The sequence below is a fragment of the Pomacea canaliculata genome, linkage group LG6, assembly GCF_003073045.1.
Source record: "Pomacea canaliculata isolate SZHN2017 linkage group LG6, ASM307304v1, whole genome shotgun sequence".
In the NCBI taxonomy this organism is placed as follows: Eukaryota; Metazoa; Mollusca; class Gastropoda; order Architaenioglossa; family Ampullariidae; genus Pomacea; species Pomacea canaliculata.
The window spans coordinates 4,449,338-4,470,868 of NC_037595.1; the positions used below are offsets into that span (position 1 = coordinate 4,449,338).

Sequence of the window (21,531 nt, forward strand, 5' to 3'; positions counted from 1 at the left end):
TCTTGGTCTTTAGGCAGAGCACGGGGTTAGGTTTGGGTTGGGGAGGTGGAGGCGGATTGAAAAGATCTCCAAACATGACATGTTGCGCCGGTGTAATTTTGACAGGTAGACAAAGTGCAGGATAAGTCAGGGAGGAAAGAAATGGTAAGAGCCACGGCGGAGGAATACGATAAATACTCCCTTCCACCCTCTCCCTGTCATGCGAACTTGACGTAAGAGTCAGGTGCATCTCGGGCCACACGAGACTGTTGACACATGAGGATCTGGACTCGAGGGGAGTTGCTGGGGGTCCAGGCGTCACACTCCCCAAACAGCGCGAGTCCCTGTCTTCCGCGCGTGCTGGGTGCTGCGCCTGGCCAAACACACGGACCCTCGCCAGGCCTCGCCGTGACAAGGCAACTGGGAGGAAGAGGATGCCGTGGTGTTAATCTTGCGTCACTGCCGGCGACAACACCCACAGGGAGGTGGAGGACTCGGGGAGGAGGGGAGAGGTTCTGGCAGGATCTCCGCCGTTTACGGGCTTTGTGCGTCTCCGATGTCCGAGACACAGGGTGGGGACAAAGGAGGGATGGAGGCTTGGATGGTCTTTGACTGACACTCCACTCCGATGGGCGCCATTGTTGGCTTTCATTGCAGCAAGCAGCTGGCTTGCGATCGTTTTCCAAGAACGTATCTAGAACGTTAACACAAAAGGCGAGAGGAGGCCAAGGGAAGCATGTGGTTAGAGTTTAGGAAACAAACCGCGCACAGGGTTGGAGAATGTACGTACCATGTTCTGATGAGGACATAGTCTAGGAGTGTGATAGAGAGTTGTACATAGAAGTACAGATGATAGTGGACAAAGAATGTGTCCCTGCAGTCATAGAGTGGCGAAGAAACAATGGAGTCAGGTGTGCAGACTGCACGCACAGAGCATCAAAGGAGACTACCAGTGTCCGTAGAACACGAGTAGCCTTATAAAGCGGAAGGAATGCTTGGAGGGATGGCCGGAACATGTGTCTAGACATTGTGTGCAGAGGGAGTAGGGATCAAGAGAAAATAAAAGACGGAGATTGTATTGCATTGCGCAGAAAACGACAGGGATGAATAGGATACTCGATGCACGAGTTTAGGGCAGGAGGCATTTCATGTGAAGAGAGAGAAAGTGAAGTAACCGAGACAGTGACACAAACGGGAATTCTGAATTTCGAGAATTGATTAAATTTAAATTTTGCATGAAGTGTTCATGAGAAATAGCAAGGTAGAGTACGAGGTGGTTTTACCTCATCGTTGAGTATGTTTTACGACAAAGTTCTGTCCAAGTTCCATTCAGCCGTACAAGTCTGTGAGCGGAAATGACGTGAAGTGTAAGTGCTTTCACTCGGCCCCGTGTTTTTTCAATCAGCCGTTCATGACAGGCTGTTGAAAGAGAAGACGACTCCTTCAGCACGTTCAGGTCTTGTGACAGGTTACAGGTTACATCTGGCCAAACACAGGGTCGAGGGTTACTCCCCCATTCCCCCACACATCAACCCCCTTGTAGCACCTCTTCGGTAGTGGTGGTGGTAGTCAGGTAGTGGTTTTCTCAGTGCGGCTCGGTGCGCTGCGGGAGTGCAGCAACCAGGGGACTGTACCCTTCCCCCTCCTGCTCTCGTGCGTATGAAGGTGTTAATGCTCGAGATGTGCGTGCGCGTGACGTGAAGCTTGGGAAATACAGTCGAATATATTAGTTATGCCATCAGATGCTGCTGTAAAAGTATTTAGCGAGATGCCAGGCTTTGTGTAGAAACTGTCCCAACGTTTGTCATCATGATCGGTGCCGAACTGCAAGTACTTGTATGTCTGGAATTTTTTCTTTTTTCTGTCGAATGAAAGGATGTGGCCGTTGGAAATGGTACATGATAACTGGGAGATTTCTTGGGGGATACGGAGAAGGCGGGAAACTTTTCAAATGCTTGCACCTGCGGTAAAAATTGTCAGATGCTTGTTCTGAAACTAATGAGTATTAATATTAGAATAGTTCAGCAACCATCATGGTTCACTAGACACATTATATAGTCTAAACCCTCCAAAAAGCATTGTCTCTAAACAAATGTTACTTTGAAAGAATCATTTGCAGTACTTCTCAACTACTCCTCCATTAGATGCTATCTGTAAGTGGTGTGTTTAGTGTTAATATGCCCTCTATTACAAGAGCCGGCTGAGTGCAGGGATGCGTGGACGGCCCATTAACAGAGGTCACCTGACCAGTTTAGCTCTTGAAGCATTTATGGAAATTTGCCGACTCGCAAAAATTGCCGCAAGGGACAAAATGTTCTCATGTCGTTCCTAAAATCTGAAGATGATCCATCTCCACCCAGCACTCTTGTCTGCTTACCAGGGTGTGAGGAAGGTGAAAACATCCGCGTGTTTGTTGAAACTTTTGACAGTGACTGAGCGAGGCGATTCACCATGTTCCGGACCACAAGAGAAGAGACCTAAACAAAAATCTCGCACGTTGCTCTCGCGATCTTAGCTTTCGCAGCGTTCTGATTGGTTGCGGCTTAAGAAAAACAAAAAAGCGGGTAAGAGAGAGATAAACAAGATGTGTACATTTCTCCGTTGCTCAGCATGGATGTACCTACACTTGAGAGTCGTAGACCTTACGGAAGATCGATGTTGCACAACGAACACTCAGTCAGGGTTAGTGTCTCACACCTGTCGCTCTCGTCGAGTGATCAGGAAGTGTGGTCATAAAGCTTGGATAAGGCTTCTACTTCAGGATGAACAGTGTCCTGGAAATGGAAGCATGCGCATGTCTTTATTAGCTGCCACTATCTAAAGATCCTCCGTTTTGTATTCTGTCCACAGCTTTGGCTGCAGAGGTCTTGCTAGGACTGAAGATACTGATCGGAAGTCAAGCAAACCCAGTGACATATCTCTCTGTCATGCGCACAACTCCAGGAACTGGTTTCACGAAACGTCTTAAGTCGGACTTGTTACGCCCACCTTTTTCGGATAAGATTCCAAAATACGCCGCTCTGCGCATGTGTGGCTGTGAAAATGAGTCTGAAGCCGCCGATCTTAAGTGGCAAGTCGACTGTTCAGACCACACTCAGCGAATTCCACTTGCACTTGAGACCGTTTTCAAGACCTAACATGAAAGAAACTCCAAGGGATAGTTCGAGTGCTGTCCTATTCGTCGCTGTCATGTCCATGTCTGATAATCGGAATGTATTCCGCTGGAATAGCTTTCATCACAGATTCCTGCATTAGTCTAGAGCCACCTTCAGGATCTTATTGCATGTAACAGTTCTGTTAACCAGTTTATCTTTTGTGTCCATCGACAGGCCTTCAGCAGCGAGACTCGCAAAAAGGTACCTATGACCTCAGGGCATATACTCGACAGCAAACACTGATGTCACAGCCCTACTTTCATCCAGAAGGTTACGTGTAAAACTCGCTTCTAAAGTCTGAAGGCATTTTAGAGCCACATTTAGGTACACTTCGTGAGAAGTTTTTACACTTTCATACTGAGGAGGATATCAACTGACGGTCTTTAATGTTAAAGATCGGACAGAGGAAAGAAAAGCCGGTGTAAACTTTCCTGCAAACAGGGTGGAGTTGTTGGCGTCCACAAATAGACTTATTTCGCTGTTTCATACTGTGCAGCCTAAAAACCACACACCCGTTACCGACAGTGGGGACAGTTAAAGCTGCTGAGTGACGCGCGCACCGCCCTTGCTCTCCAGACGCACGGAAACGCTGGACGATTTTATGACTTATTTCAACGGTCAGCAATAAAGAAGAGATGATCTATTTTCAGATCTTTTTGCTCCTTCTTTCTGTCTTCCTTTGCGATCGAGAAGCCTTTTTTTTTTCCCAATGGCATGCAGAGAGGGAGAGATAGCAGAGGCCCCTTTAACACTTTATACCCACGATCACGAGCTGCCCTGCCAATCACACGGAGGGCCTGGTTTTATCAACATTCTCTCTCTCTCTTTCAATGTGCCACAGGAAATAGGGGTGGTAACAACAGCAGGCTATCCTTGACTGTTTTTTTTTTTTTAAAGATATCCGTATATTGGCAAGAGACAATCTATATAACGCACACAAACGGCTGATGAACATGCCACAGGAAGCCGTAATCACCTGCTATAGTTTTTGCTCAGCATGAAATGGCTAAATGCTTCAAACGCTAAGAAAATGGAGAGAAGAATGTGGGTATAAAGGAAAAAAACCAAATTAGTGTGTGCTGAATGAAAGACAGGAAGGAGAGACTACTTGTCTCAAAGTAGAGACAGGATGATGTGAAATCTTAGGGCTTTGATTCTGTTATTGCTGTCATTACTGTGGTTATTGTGGTTAGGGGCGGGATACTGAAAAGCACGGAGGTGTCTGTAGCCGAGGGGTCGAGCGTCACCGTGGGAAAGACACGAGATGAGATTTCAGGGGGCGTAAGTAACGAGCTGCACCGTGTCTCTGGAACTGGCAGTCAAGAGTGAAGACGGCTGTGGTGGGAGGAACACAACGAGCAGATAGCAAGGGGCCCTCTGCTGCAGACACGTGCTTAAAGGGAAAGCAAATGGGGACAAGTTGTACTTACATGACTGATACTGCCGTTCTGACACATTTCCGCAGAAAAATTTCGGCATTCTAAATAATCAGAAATTTTGAGCAGAAAGGATGCATAACTGCAGTATCTCTTATTGGAGTCCAATTCGTGTTTTGACTTGCCTTACCCTTTAATTTAACGCGAAGCACCAAACGAGCTTAACGTCTTTGATGCATGCATCTGGACAAAGCAGAGGCTGCAGGGAATCAAGCTTCTGACATGGTGCGAACGAGATAATCGAGGACTCCAGTGGCTGTTAAGCGGATAAAGCAAATCTGCTGCGAATCTGTACTGGGGTAACATATATATATATATCTCACATACAGCTTCTACAACCCTCTGTATCTGTTTAGCACGCTCGCGCTCGCGTATTTGTGTGTTTGTTCAGAATATTTCATGCATGCTTTGCTCTCATGCATATTTCAACACTTTGCCACCTCCGACCGCCTGCTCTCATAACGAATTCCTGGCTTAGTTCGGGGTGTGACCATAACCTGCGACAGCACATAACAAGAGGAATGCGTAGCGAACTGGAAACCTCGTGATTAACTCGCTTTTAACAAACTGCTTTATGTGTTCTTGCAGATCAAAAGAAACCGCGCAGTTTGTTTTTTTCACTGCTTCGAGTGTGTGGGCTTTTGTTTTCTTTTTCCCTTTAGTGCAGCAGTCTCTTACTTTCAGGCAGTCAGGCTATAACTTCTCGACACAAAGCTCGCAGGTAGGTCTCGTGATCAGTCAGCGTGGAAGATGTTATAAAAGTGCCTCATTTAACCCCACCCTACCAAAACCTTCTCTCCAAACTTCACAAATAAACACTGGTCTAGATGTCACAACAGTCACTGTCTAGTTATTCTGTTAAAGGCAAACATGAGTCACATTAGGCTCAAAGCTGCTCGACAGCTTAAAGAACACAGCACTGCCATTAGACTCTCGTAAAAAAAAGAAGCTATACATTTTTAATAAGTTAACTTTTTGTAGCAAAGACATATGTGAGTTGATTTCGATTGTATTGTCATTGACGGCGGCGGCCAGTGCAATATCTTTGAGTATATGCCCAATTAGAGATTCGATTAGATGTTACTGGCTGTGATTTCTAAAAAGAGTGTTGTTCCGTGCTTTTTCTCCTGGCGGTATATGTGTGTGTGGGTTGATGGGTTGGTGCGCCCACCGACAGTTTAACACAGAAATAACCAGCAGGAGTAACATTTAAATAGTTAATAATGTGTCCACCCATCTGGCCAGGAAACGCCTACAATAATAATCAGCGTAAGGGGGGATTTAAATGTATGATTCCTTCAATACCACTGGGAGGGTTGGGGAATGGTCTTTAATGCAATTTTCTTCTTTTGCTCTGTGTGTGTGTGTGTGTGTGTGTGTGGTTTTTGTTTTTTGTTTTTTTTTTTTTTTTTTTCTTTTCTTTTCCTTTTCATATTGATTTGTCTGGAATTTGAATTCTTAAAACTCTCCGTCATGTACAAGAGAGGCGAGACGGGAGTTCGTGGCGAGCGCCGCAGAATTTAGCGTCTGTCCGTCGCTGCTGTGAGGAGAATCTTGCACAAATCGGAAAGTGTAACGAAAAATAAATTTGAAGAAAGTATATATAACACATTGTTGTCATAGTTCGGGCGGACTACTTTATTGTATTTTGAATGCTCTTTCGTGTAAATTCATGCATGAGTCCGTTGGTAATTTCACCCGAAGACTAAACCAGAATAACAAAGCCTTCTCAAGCAGCTGGAGTAGCAAATGTGTAGAGAGGAGACATGAGTACCTCAGCGAAGTGTTCAAGAAGTAGCAGCCCTCTAGCGGCAGGTTTCACCATCAACCCCACATTACAGCCTCTGGCACTGATCAAGGAGGGTTTGTTGCAGAACATGTGTGTAAATGTAAGCTGTTTAGAGTGCACATTGTGAACAATGTGTTCCCCCATTGTGCAGATTAATTGTTAACTGACGAAGGTGAGAGAATATATGGGCGAAAACATAGCTGCCTCCACAGTCCAACACCTCCACCCAGTGACGGGAGTGAGCGGGTAGATGAGATTGTATGACAGGCAGACGGCTGGCCACTGGCTTCGTTCCACCATTGCAAGGAGTATGTTCGGTACTAAAGGACCAAAATTAATGCGTTTGCCGATTCTTTCTTTAGAATTATGTGCTTTATGCAGTGCTCAGTTTGTGTTTTGGCTTATTTACCACACGGGAATGTTTTTGGTAACTTTTGGTTTTCCGCACACAGTGTGACTTTTGTTGAAGAGTGTGTGTTCCTCTGTGTGTAGACATACTTTTGATGATTTCTTTTTACGCTGCCTCACGCAACGGGCCTTGTCTATTCCTTCTCCTTCAATCTTTTTTTCTAACTCCATTTCTTTTTTATCTCAATTTTAGCTCACTTTCACAAAATATTCTAGTTTTTTTTCTTTCACACGCAGTGTAGTTTCACAATGCGCGCATGTACACGTGGTCACCACATACATCGTGCACGCACACATGCGCACAGACTCGCCTCACGCGTGCAGCCCTCGTCACGCCAGCTCTCGCGGGCATACAAGCTTCTCCAAGATACTTCACTTCCATTCAAGCACCGACGTACCGCTTTGCAGAATCCGTGTTCAGCCATGCACAATCTGCACCAACCAAAACAACACACTGTTATAAATGGTTTTCACAGTAAAACTGTATCTAGAATCTGCTACGTGGATGGCTTGAAAACATAACATGGGGGGTTTATCTGATGCAGGTGGTCGCTCTAGCGGAAATACGTATTACACAGTCTGGAGGAGGCAATCGCTTTGAAAATTAGACTTCAGGGGGGGGGACTTTGAAGCAAGACTGTGAGAGCTGGGTGGATCAGGGACTGATCAGCGAAAAACTGGTGCAAAGCCAACATTGTGGGGCAATAACCTTGATGACTATGAAGATGATACGGAACGGGACGAGGCAGATTCGTTAGAGTTCTTTTCCCACCCAGTCAATGCTAGTCTCACTCCTGTGTGCGTTGTTCTCACAAGAATGTTGACATAAAAGTTTGACGATCCCTTTTGGCGTAAGGTTTAAGTCTGCTTTGACCCTAACGCTTTCAGCAGTGCAAAGATAAAAGGCGGAATATGCTGCGGGGCAAAACTGTCGTCTGCATGCTGACTCAGCTGTTATCTAACTGTTACCAGCTGCTCAGCATGGTCGTCAAGCGTGCGAACGCACGCACCCCCCACATACCCTGACACATACACGCACACGTAAACAGAGAATATTAACAAACACACGATCTCTGCCACTAGGTGCACGCTCACCAAAGGTCAATCAAACATTGAACGAAGCAAACAGATTGAGGTCCCGCCTAAGACATTTACGACCACACACACACAGGGGGCGATCTTTATCTAATCTGTTTTAGAATTGTTTTGAAAAGAATAGACGTGGCAGCCAAAGATTGAAAAAAAATTCCAGTTACATTTTTACCCTGTTTTTGAAGTAAAGTACTTTTTGAAAACCTTTTTTGTAAGGGGAAATCATGTAAGTCAAACAGGCAGTGGCCATTAATATCAATGTGAAAAACGTTTAAAGTTCCTGGGATCAGCTGCTTCTCACGGCGCTTTGTTTGAAACAGATCCAAATCCTTTCAAAATGAACACAGATACTACAGTAGTTAAGATGGAAGGTGCTCTAATACAGCGGTAGAACATGTCCGTGTAATCACCACAGGGAAAATCGCGGTCCCGGGTTTTGATCCTGGCTACGATCCCATTGGCTGTAGCCTTCATGACGTAGCTTTCACCTACATGTACATTCATGACATACACAATAACTCATAAATGCGAGGGGCTGTGGCAGCTGTGACGTCACCACCTTGCTGCCTTGCGCGATACTCGGGTAGACTTGGCCTTCGTGCTGCCTGCTACCCGCGACAGGCGATGACGTGACACACGGTGCCCGATAAATACATCAAAGCCTGGCGCTGACAAAAGGGTTAAACCGCGCGGCAGTTGCAGTCTCACGCTCTGTCCATGACGGAATCCGTGCACCGCACTGGTTTGTTTCTCTCCTGTGGATGAAGGCCGCGTGTTGCGGGCTTTGGGCCGCAGTCAATGGCTGGCGAACAAGGGAGCTTGCGACTTTCTAGCAGTCTCACGCCAGAGTACTTCAAGCAGCGATGGACAGAAGACAGCTGGCGGTTTTGAGTTTTTTTCTTCTGTCAGCCAGGGAAGGCTACCTGGGCTGGTTGTTAATACTTTCGACTGTGTTGCTTAATGTCGTAGCTGCCAGGTTCTGCTATGTGGCTGAAAACTCCTTCCTGCCCAACCAGCACCAACGGGTATGGGTAAGTTAAAGGCGCCGGAATGAGTGAGTTAGACTCACCCCTCTCATGCCGTGCCGTGGAGTACACTACTCATAGTCACTGTCCCTATGCTAGTGCATCAGGCCGGAACCATTAACTTCCAGTTCTCACGAAGTAAAGTACATCTGGCAAGCTAGTTCAAATATAACCGTTGATGTCGTTGATTGCAGTTAGGAAGGAAGGACAGATACATGTTTTCTCCTGAGAAGGGCACTTAATTGGAGATCTAATGACATCGTCTGATGCTTGAAAAGGGTGATAATTTAATAGGAGACGAAAGAACGGGGGTGTTAATATTCCAACTGCTAATTACTTCAGATGGAGAGAGTGAATTTTTACACATGGCGCATACATGAGGAGACCATGAACACAAAAATACCGGTTAGATTTTTTTTTTTTTGCCAACAAACTTCGCTTACGTTTCTTAAAGAAAAATGGTGGCTGGATGTATTCCGCAAAGGCACAACTTTTTGTTGTGATCGCAATCGCTTTCGCTTTGTTAGCGCCATATTGTCACCCGCTATCAGCCCTCAGACCGGCCACTCACCTGACATCTTGCGTGTCCTTTGACCCACTCGGAAAACAGCAAGCGGTAGTGAGGAAGCCAACCGTGACATGTGTGTGTGTGTGTGAGAGAGAGATGCAGGAGTGTTTGTGGTTTTGTGCCAGCAAGACAGGAACAGAGCTATTTCAGGGAGACTCGTACATCATTTTGTCAATTTGAGCCACTTCACCGTATTGCCAACTGAAACGCGTTTTAAATAATTGATCCCACGAGCACAGAAACGCCAGCACATAAGTGTACCATAAAGTAGGCAAACGATTTGTTCCATACATGCTTTGTGGCCATCACACACACACACACACGCGCGCACACACGCAGGCAGTATAGAATAACCCCAAAATAAGCTGCTAAGGCGTGGTTGTATTAAACTAACAGGCAGCAGACTTTTGCGGGAAAGGAACATAAAGATCAAACCAGGGAACTCAGAAGAAAAGGAGAAAGACGAGGAGCGAAAGGGGAATGATGACTTGATAGATAAGGACATTGGAACAAGACTGTTGAGTGATAACTTTAAAAAACGAAAGTTCATAGGTAATCTATCGACATGGTAATCTCAGCCTGCGATACTCTCTTCAGCGCAGATTGAGATAAATATAGCAGACAACGATGAACGGGCCTAAACATAAAAAAAAAAAATAAATAAACAAACAAAAACAGATCAGAAACTAAAATAATGATATGTCGTAACATGGATAAGGTGTGAAGGACTTGGAAAAAAAAACTGTTAGTTTTTCTTTCCTTCTTTTCCAAGGTTACGAAGTGTCTGGTAGAAACATCAGAAGTAAGAGTCGGGAGAGTTGATAGTCTCTGGTCCATTATCGCCATCTTAAGTTCTCATTGTTTTAGGAGAAGAGACCATGTTTTTGTGAACTCCTTTTTTCCTCCCATCCGAAAGCGCGTCTGAAGGTAAAGCCAGTCGCTGCAATGGTCGTCAACAGGATATGAAAGAAGCTGCCAGGAATGTGGCTCAGCCATGAAGGCAATGGCCGTGAATTCTATGATGTAACACAAGTAGCTGCCGCGAATGCCGGAGCATAATAAAAGAGGCTGTGTGAACGCCATAACACACCACAATATTGTTGTCCTCATAACTCTGCTCATTCAAGCGGCACGGTTCCCACGTTTTTTGTGATAGATACTCTTGAGGTGCAAACATTATTATTGCTGATTTATGGACATTCCTTCGTTAAACGTTTGTGATTTGAGATTTGCGCTTATCGATGTTTAAACTTTGGTTTATAATTGCTACCGAAGCAGGGCTTTGGTTTGATGCTGTTTTTGTGCAAGAAGTGGAGGTTTACCACTCCTTTCTGTGGAAGATCAAGGCTTGCTAATCCTACTCTTGCGCATTCTGCAGTGCCTCTGTAATACCTGTTATAAATGTAGAAGGGTGTTTGACACAATTCCTTCTTTTTTCCCCATCATCCACTTTTCCTAATCCCAAGCCCGCATGCCTTTGTGTGTAAGATGAAGATGCTGAAAATAAAGACATTCATAGGTTGCAGTGTCGTTCCCACGTACCCGATCCTGCTGGTAAAGATGCTGGGTGTGTTTGGCACGACATCACTAAGTGTGGGGTGTTCGCTGCTCTCACCCGGTCGCCCCAGTAAGCGTGTCTCCGCCTCCCACCCAGTCTGCGCTCGGGGAGGGGAAAACATTATGGGCCATCTCATGGCGATGCACGTCTGCTTGTCCTTCCCACTTTTCTACCCACGCCATCCCCGACAAGCACACGCATAATGCACGAACTTAAACGAGATGAGCAAAAAAAAAAACCTTAAATGCATGATGCCGCTCATAATTATACGAGGTCCCCTTTTCATCAGGAACATCTGCTCACTGTATGCGTGATGCTTGGTTGAAACTAAGCACGAGACTTGTCTTTAGGTGTGCATGTGAGTTCTTCATTCGGACACGATGTTAAGCCCAAGATTTAAGGTTTAACATCCAGAAATAGCCATTAATGGAAATAAGTGTCAAGAAGCAAGTCTTCAGGTCAACCTCAAGTCGACTTTCGAAGGCATCACGCGGTCACCAGTCCAGACCAGAACAGGTCTTTGGAACATAATCAGTAGAATGAGCTGGTCTGTCGATATGTGAATCGCTCTGTCTATCTCCTGTGTGTGTGTGAGGTCTAGCGTCTGTCGGCTTGGCTGGTAATTTCCTGTGGCCGGCGATCGCTGTCTACAGCAGCTGATGTTTAGTGCAGGCTGGTGCAGACACTGCGTTTCCTGGAGGTAGAAGGGCGTCACCGGCGGTCCCGCAATGTATACATTTTCTTGAGTTGTTTACCTGTGGTCGGTGTAGGTAAACTGCGACCGAAGCAGCTGTGATGTGCTTTTCAGCACCCGCCTCTAAACGGCGATGCTGAGCATTCTTGTTACATCAGCAGCGGAGGGCGGGTACGAGATTAGGTCGCTACCTCACAGGAACAAAAATAATCCCTCCATCATATTGAGGTCCGGATGGACGCACCACTATACAGCGATACAAACTCTCTTAAGTCGACTGAAGCGTTGCGACAACACTGCGCTTCCCAATGAAATACTTTTTAGAGGCAAAAAGCCATGAACTTAATGACAGTAAGGGTATTCAATACTAAGTGGTTACCATTTCTAGAGATGTATGTTGAAAGCGGAGACCAAGCCCCTCCGTTCGCCACATTTCAACCTTTTCTGATCAATCAATACCTATCTTAGAAGTGGGGGCGGGCTGGGAAACCGTTCAACCGGCAACCTTCTGCTAACCAGCAAGCCTGTAAACCGATAACTATGCCCCGATGATCATGCCAATTAACAGCATCAATGTGGATTGGTAAAGACTTCCGTAAAAAAGACAAGCTCCAGTAACATCGCGAGACACACCCTCCACTTTCCAAGTCCTCTCCATTTCTAAGACTCACGCGGGAAGAATGGGCGGGACAGACTGCTTACAATCGAGCTAAAACAAGATGTCATTGAACCAGTTCCAGTCCAAGCCCTCCCCCTTCCACTCACCTCCCTAAAGCACTACCTTTAAACCTGTTGTTTTCAGTTTATTACAGCTACTGTTGTTTCCTGGAGGCTGGAGGTGAAATAAGTAGTTATCCGCTATCGACGACTGTCGACTAAGCATTATTTACCAAAAAACCACCACTTGTCTTTCTCAAACATACCGCTTTACTGTAGCAGGTGGTGTTTCTCCTTTGGCCAAGTCTTCTACTCCCGCACTTTCTCATCCTTGGTAGTGGAATAGTGATAGTAGGCGGGCCCCTTAAGAAATGCGAACGGCTCCACCAGAGTGCTCCCTGAACCAAAAACAGACGCTTACACCTTGCGTCCTTTGGCCCTTGCCTCAGTCAGCGTGGGGAACACTTGGCAATGCGGGATCTTTTGTGTCCCACCGTTTTTTTCCCTCCCCGTGAAGGGTTAGCCGGGAGAGCAGGGGGATTGGTGGGGGAGAGGGAAGGGTTCGAGATTTTTTTCAAATAGAGAAAGCTCGAGGCAGGTCACCGATACAGACTAGCTGTGCAGAAAAAAATCTGTGGAGCTTTGCATTGAGTGGTAAAGTATACAGGCAAAGAGAGATGTCATTGTCACGCTTAGACTGCTGGCGTGTGACCACTGCAGAGAGGCCAAAGGTACGAGTGCATGAAGCGGCGCGCACCTGTGTGCGTCAGGTCGGGTGTCGCAAGATTTACCGCTGCTGCCGCCGCTTGCCTATTGGCGATAAGGATGCGGCAAAGAACAGTGTTAACTGGATGCAGTTTGGTGTATGTGCGACAGGTCTGTACACAAAGTTCCTTTGAACACATCCGTCATAGTCACATGTTAGAGAATATTTGTCCTGTTAAAAAGGACGAGTGGCGCAAGATGGGCATAGCTTGACAGGCCACATACTATGGTGAACGCTCACCTATCAAGACCTGCTTATGAACAAATTCATAGCGAATGTCAAAAGAAAAAATGTTTTCTTATCTTTTTCAATGCTCTTGAAGACTAAAGATATGTTTAGTTCCTTCAGTCGTTTCATTGCTTCTCTCATCCCATTTCCCTAATAGGAAAAAACCAGTAATTCCATGCCTAGCCTCATGCCTGTGTCCTCAAGACCTGTTGCATTCGTGGACAACAAATGCTGCAAGAACTCTAGGTTCACCACGACCATGTCTATCTAGCAGGGAGGAGACCTTCGTGAGTGGAAGCGGTGCTCACACGTTGAGGTGTAGGTTTATTTCGAAGAGTATAAAAGTTTTGGTTGGACTTCAGTACCTTGCTGTTTAGTCGAATTCGCGTGCATTTCTCCGGTTCTCACAGTGGGAACCCACTCTCCATTCTCTCCCATTCCTCTTGAGCAGTCTGTTAGTGGAAAACGAAGGTTTTGTGGTGAGGTCAGCGCGGCTCGGCGCCCATCTTACAGGAGGTGGCGGCGGTCTGTTTTTGTGCAATGGAATGCGCTTCGAGCAGGCGGACGACGATAAGACCTGACGTTCCACTAGTTGAAGCATTAGGAGGTAACCACGCAGACATGGCCTCCAAAACACAGATAACTGACTCAGCCTTCGTAAGACACAGCAGCGAGCTGTACTGTCTTTGGGTCGACTGATTTCTCCGTTGGCTGACTGAGTGGATGGCTGGCAGGCACCCGAGCTTCTTAGTAAGTGACTGGGCCCGAGACTAATTGTTCTGGCTTCTGTTTGTGTCAGTTGACCTAGTGGTTCCAGTACGCAATCATCGTTAACCTGTTTAAAAAAAATAATGGGGCATGTCTGGCCAGGAACTTGCCTAGAATTGATACCGAGGCCAGTCTCGGAGTTGAAACCTGTCTGGTAATGAGGTATCATCTGTGAGTGTGAATAAGCCGAACAGTTGTTGTATCTCTCATTCCTCTTGCTTCTTTCCTTCCATCCTCCAAAGCATCGCTTTGTCCGATGTCTGGTAACCGAAGTTGAGACCAGCTTTTTGTGAGATGCCGTCGCCAACCTTACAGCAGGGATGGGGAATCTTTTCTCCTAAAATTTTATAACATCATTCACGGGCTATACAAAATAATCAACTTAAAAATTATTCTGCTATGTTTGATCAAGAAGTAGTAGTGTGCAATGTGTACACTCTCAGCCTTCCTGCACTGACCGTCTCTAAACCACCTCAGTACAGGCCTCAGGGACCTGATGAGAAGTATACATGCCTGTCCCATCATGTTCTCGTATGTTCTCTTTATTTCATATTGGGCGTTCCTTGCTTGTCCTTCAAAACATGTTAATATGATGATTCACTTAATATAAATTTATGTTGCTATGAAAAAACTCCTACATTTACCGAATTTCGAGTCCCGCCTACAGGGCAGACAAAATAATTTCTCGGGCGACTAGACATTCTCCATCCCTGCTGTATGGAACACGCAAGCAGTCAACATTGGATCAACTGGGCTCTAAAGTGGGATGTGAACAAAATACACAATGAACTTGAATTGTTGGACTTACCTGTAACCAGTATTCAAGCTTCAACCAATACCTGACTAAACATTTAGCTCATAACAATATGTACGCGATAGAAACTTCTATTGATTTCCATGGAACGCACGATCTCATCTTCATGACGATCTTGTTGAGTGCCCGGATGCAACGCGTACGAAGATGACGTAAAGTTTCTTCCATTGACGCATGTGTCGTTAACTTGGTAAATGACGTCATTAAGATGACGTCTTTATTTCTCAAGATACAAAGTCGACTTTGACGAGCTTTTCGAGAGCGAAACTTTCACGGGTACGTAGACGCCTTTACGCAGATGGGTTATTTTATGATAAAATGTCGGCACAACCCCGATAAAGTTTTTTCCAAAGCCAAAAATTGCAAAACAATGGAACTATCTTTTGCTGACGCACCGACTACGATGTCACTATAGAGTGATAAGCTCTCTCAAAAAGAAAAACAGATCCAGCTCATATACTTATACCTTTATACCGCATCAAATGGAGGCAGCGAGGCTTACACATAATGCTGTTTGTGCGTGTTTCCTACTCAATTTCTTTTAAAATAAAACGCCAGGTTTGCTGCCTGAAGAGCTTGAAGCTCAAGTAGCCGATCAGATAGGGCGGGTTATCTGCCGTTTGCGGGCCGACCGTAATGGTTTAATAAAATTTTCCATGCTGCGGAGCGTTGGACTTTCAAGTGTTCTCGGAAAAAGCAGCCACAGAGTCTGCAGCCACGAGCGCCTCGTCCGTTGCTGTTATTGTTTTCTCGGTCTGTGTGCATCCTCCCACCAGCGATATACCACCTCGGGCCCTGCTTTTTCCTCCCGGATTGAAAAGTCTTTAGGCTGCTGTCTGATGCAGGGCAGATAACCATTGACAAGAGGCTGAGTGCAGACCCGGCTTTTTTTTCTGGCGCATAACCCAAAGGTCTCGGAGAAATGTTCTTTTTTGACAGTTGTTTGTTTAATCTGGAGATAGTTTTTTTGTCAGACTGATAGTACAAGGTGCAAACATCGCTTAGTTACAGGACCAGTTGATTGAGAAGCTCTTCACATTTGCGTGTTTCGCACATTTACGTGCTGAGTGTGCGCGGGTCTGTATGTGCGTGCGCGCAGTTCACTGTGTGTGAGAGAGATATGTGAAGTGGGAAGTGCAAGGCGACGACTATGTTGCTACCACACTAGCAACCAAAGTACAACATACTAAGCTGACGAACAACATTTTTTTCGTCCTTCTGACATACCAAAACTTTATCTGTGTATATTGAATTTTTTTTTGAACACTGTGTATTGTGATCTAAAAGCCGTGAAGTTTGCTCAAGCGAAGTTTGCTGTTAAAAATAAAACCAAAGACCATGTGCCTTGCCGTGCGGACTAGGGTGGCATTACCGAGGTGCAATGTATGGCCAGTCTCGGCGCACAGTGCGTACAAACACGGCTTTGACGGTGCTAATAGGTCGGCTCGCAAGACGCACCACGACTGCCATAAAAGGCATCTCCTTTGCCGAGCGCGGGCGTCAGGTGAAAAGCAATCCATACTTTTCACAACAAAATCGACGTTTGGCTCCGTAATTCCTCGCAAAGAGCATAGCGCGACGGTTAAAAGGCCCCCACAGAGGAAACGTTTGAGATCCTTAGTGGCTTCCCAAAAAAGCTGACAGCAAAGGGTCAAGTGTCGTTAAATCTTGGTCTGCGTTTGTATTCGACGACTGCTGCTAATTTTGTTCCCCACCCTTTTCCTCCCTCACGAGGAGTGGAGGTTAGCAGTCTAAGTCTTGGCCTCCGTGTGGGGCACACGACGAGGAACGTGTGTTCATGTTGCCGAAACATCCTGGCACGTTGTAGTGCGGGTGTAAATGGCTTTCACCTGCGGTTGAAGTTTGCGATCAGTGATCGATTTAATGACTAATCGATTATTCGCTAGATCGATCGGTTTCACTGATAGCTCGCTGTCCGTCCCGTGGCAGGGTGCCATCGTGTCTTGTCGAAGGAAAACCGCGACCCTGAAAGTAGGGGATCAGATTTTTTTCCCTAATCAATCAGTCTCATCTTGAAGAGATTCCAGAAGGATCCATGCTACTGCACCGCTGTAAATCGGAGAGAAAACATTAACGAGGGTTCCTGGGCCTAAAGATCGGAGATTGTATGATCTCTGAGGCAGCTGTGCTTTTTCCGGAAGGTAGGTCCTCGAAAGGGATTCAAAGCTGCTCGTTTCTTGCTGCGAATGCGAAAGAAGGTAGGCCCGACAGCTAAAAACTGGGTCGATGGCCGATTCTGTTAGGGGTGTGGCATGAACCTCAACACCCGACCAGCTGATTTGCTCTGCCCTGCAGATGCACGCATACGGCCGTGTACGCTCTCTCAACTCAAAGAAAACAACTTTTCCTTCTTCGTCGGGTCATGCAGTCGTGGCAGAAAGAGGACCAGTCGAGGATTTAGCCATTAGTTCGCTACTACTATCCTCTACATTATTTCAGAATGTCTTTCAAAAGAAGGGTGAGACGTGCATTATGAGAGTGTGCAGGCGTTTCTGTCTTTTTTCTTAACGGTTCTGTTTTCCCCGCATTACGCATAAATTAAAACACATCCCTGCCTCAGACTGAAGTCTTTCTACAGAAAGTTTTACAGGCTCGGTAAAACATTATCTTCATTTTGAGCATCTCTTTACTTCTCGCTTTTTCCATTTTCAGTTCTACGATTTTTCTTTTTTTAATCTTGAGAGGAATTTCGTCTGCAACGTTTTCTGGGCCCCGGGGGTGTGGGTTCCTTGATGGCATGTCAACTTAATAGTGCGATCTGCTGAAATCTGTTTTACACTTTGCTCCAGAGAAGACTTATTCCGGGCAAGGCACGAGGCAGGTTGTCAGAGGTTGCGAAACGGACATAGACAGGTGGGTCTGGAAAAAAGAGAATCCCACCTTGTTGTTCTATCTTCTTTTTTTACCTGTGTCATTAGTGCCATAAAGTCATACATCCCCAGCGACGCCATTTTTTATACTTTTTTTACAGAAGCTGAGTCGGCTTTTCCTTTTTAAATGGGTTGCTAAGTAAATATTATCGTGTCATCCTCGGGTGATAATAAGGCACATTATGCGAGTCGGAGTGGACACGTGCGATAAATCTGTTCGTTTTGGCCCTCGGCTATGGGACTTGGCACACAAAGGTAAGGGACTTCACCTGTGTGTGTAAACAGAAGGAAATGTCAACAACAACAGCTAAACTCTTGCAGCATGCGCCAAGGAGCGGAAGCGCGGGGCGCGCGGGTAGAAGTCTCGCACAATTCAATGCCACGGGAGAATGTCGGCCTCGCGGGGTATGTGTGACGTCAACGGTGCTGTCCCACACGTGAGGCCCGAGCATCGTCGAGGTGTTCAGAGGTTCAAAGTTCTTCCTCCACAGGACCTATATTAATATCTGGTTGCTAAGAGGCGGAGACGTGTTGGTAGCGGCGGAGGGGGGCGGGAGCAGCCCGGTTATGCAAAGGTAACATTCGTTTGTTACCAGGATCGTCAGGTCCTAAGCTCAGATTTCATCTTGAGACATACTCTTAGGCCAGAATACCTACCTCTTCCACGTCCCATCACGCCTATATTCTTAGTTTCATTGTTAAAACATGCCTCTCGTTCCTGCAAAGCAAAGTAAAGGTCGTCCCCTAACCTTTGTTAGGTCGTTGGGGAGTGAGGAGTTAAAGACCACACTTTTGTCGGGGCCAGCATTTTTGTTGAGGAAGGTGCCCATCTCCTCTTCAAGACGGCGCGTTGCCTTTTCCCAACCCTCTATTGAGTAAGCTACCCATTCCCGACAACTGGATCGACTGGGGAAGGTTCGCTGCGCCACATGGGTATCAAACCTACGCGCTCTGGGTTCGGATGCCAGTGCTTTACAGATGGTTGACTTTGAAGGGGGAGGGGTCGAGGGGAACTCCCTGCTGAACGACGTTCACATTCTTGTCGTCTTAGTATTTTTAAGGGGGCGGCTGCCCCTTTCCCTGCCTGGTTCCTACGCCAGTGCTCTAACCACTCAGGTGTCTGCCAAACTTTAATTTTCCTTTCGTGGAATCCCTGTCCTCCCTCCTCACCCTGTGTCTCTATTTCTCTATCCTCCCCATCCCCCAAATTTTTTCCAGATATTTTGCAAAAAGTTTAATTTTATGCCATCTGGACAATCTTTCCCAGACTCGACTGAACCGACATCGCACTAAATACAGGTAGTCTCAGCTGCTGACACCGGCTGGAAAGGTCGGCCAGACACGAGGCGTCCTGTTTCCTCTCTCTTGCTAGTCAGTGACAGATGACTGCAGCGTCAGACCCGACCTTGCAACAGTCAGTGCCTGCTGATGCTACCCCTGAGCCCAATCTTTCCTTGGTACCATTAGTCGTACCCTTAGCTTGACCGGGTGGCGACTCTATAACTGACTGCACCATACAAAAGGTAAAAAGACGATACACACTTGCGTCGCCCAACTCTATGGAGATAAAATAAAAGGTCACAGCCGGAAGCGAACGCCCATCTTCCTTCACAGTCTCGTCTGAGAAAAACAAAAACAAAAAAACAAAAAAAACAGTATTTGTTCAGACATGTGTATACAAACATCACATCTCTGCTATGTTCAAACGTGCCGTGCGAACTTGGTCCCCACAGTTACTCAAGATTTTGCTCAAAATATTTCAAAACTGATTGTTATCTAGTCACCTATACAGTACTAGCAAGTTCTGGACTTTCAGTAAAACTTCGAGGTCTGCTCTATTACATTTTCCTGTGTTTGTCACGTGTACTAACATTTCCGACTAACATCTCGGCGAGATTCATTCAAACTTCAAAAGGCTGTTAGAAATTGCTGTCGGGGGTCAAGAAGGTCACGTGAAGAATTAGTAATTAAGCTATCTTAGCTCAGAACAAACTCGATCACTATTTTCCTCTCTCCTATCACCTCTCTCTCTCTGTTACCTACTCTCATTGTAACATTCCAAAGATTGCGACTTTTAAAAAGTCGTCTGCATTATCCTCATTTATAGGTGTATACTTTTGAGTAGCTCACTTGAAATAACAAGAGCTCGTTTACAGGCAGAATTCTTTGCATAACTTGCGAAATTCTTTTGAATATTAATCCCCATCTACGTGTGTGAAACTGGGTGTGTTCAGTGGAGAAATGTTTTTTGCTAGCGTGTAACGAAAACAGCGGAACAATGGCCGCGTCTCCTCCAGCATTTATTCGCCGAGGGTAATAAAACCTAAAATACTGCATTATAAGAATCATGAGGGGTTTACATTCTTTCCTCGCAGTCACTCCAATGAAATACTACCTTGAGCTGAAAGAAAAACAGTTTTTCCTCGCCGGCGGTTGTCTTTATTGCTTCTTTTGGTCAAAACACACTTTGAGGGGGTGCCTGATTCCTTTTCCGTCAAACAAATATTCTTTTTTTATAAGGACAATATTTATGTGGCTTTATGGGTCTCTGCGTAAGAGGCATTTGCCCACCCTTTTGAGAATAATGCGGTTTGTGTGTTTATACGGGTGCATTCATCTTTTGCCGTATTCCTGCATTTCTTGAATTCTGTAAGTGTTTGCGTGGCTGGCATCGTTGGGAGAAAATATTTCTGGAACAAATATGGAAAGGGATTTGAAAAGAGTTCGTCTGTAACCTGGACTGAATGTCAACGATTTAAAAAAATTAAATCGAAAATGTTTCCCCAAATAAATATATCTTCACGAAATATAAGTAAAATATGTTTAAATGCAAAATATCTTCTATGGTCTGTTTCACAAAAGACTTATTTTTAGATAATTATAATCTCCAACATTTGTACATGTGATGACTTTCCGATATTAGGAGTGGAATCCAGGCGTTTAGGCAGTTGCACACAGACTGCGAAACATATTTTCTTCTTAAGAGTACACACATTCGCATTGTGAGATAGTCGTTGCCACTTGTACATTTTCAGTTCACCTGTTTCCTTCAATGTCGACAGCAATAAAAATTTCTCTTAGCGGGCGACTGTGGATTGTGAAGAAAGAAGTCCGTGCTGTGTTGTCTGGTTGAGGGGAAGCTTTTCTCGCACAGCTTTGCCTCCCGACTGCAAGACTTTGAAATCTTTTGTGTGGCTTCAGTGAAGGTGGGTTCCCATGATCATCGTTTACGACTCTGCAACAAACAAACGACTGGAGAAAAAAATACCGAAAGGACTCAGGGTGGTGTGAGATTCGACTTGTGGATTAGGTGCTAACTCTCACGATGCCTGTGTCAGCAGTTTGTAATTTATCTGCACAGGTATGTTTGGTCGGCTGGGGGCTGTGTCTGTCATACCCCGCTAAAGCAGACGAATTGCATGCCGGCCTTTTGTAGATAATAGTCAAATTAAAAAATATCTCGGTCCTGGGCCTGCAGGAATGTTTACATGTTTGAATCCAAGTCCTGGCAACTGTCGTCCACGCCGGATAAACACATACAAACAAACTCACACCAGCATACACATATGGTGAGAAACAGGTGCAGATGGAGGAGGTGGGTAGAAAAAAAAAACCGAAAGAATCTTGCTACCAAGGTGCACCTCTCGACAACATGATACGTTTCTCAAAGAACTCTTCATCAAAATGATATTCTTTGTACCAC

At 45.6% G+C, this 21,531-nt stretch overlaps 1 protein-coding gene across 1 annotated transcript in view; it reads left to right on the plus strand.

Annotated features, from left to right (window-relative positions):
* The window catches only part of LOC112565540 (spondin-1-like), an 88,751-nt gene that overhangs the window by 30,101 nt on the left and 37,119 nt on the right, over positions 1-21,531 (plus strand).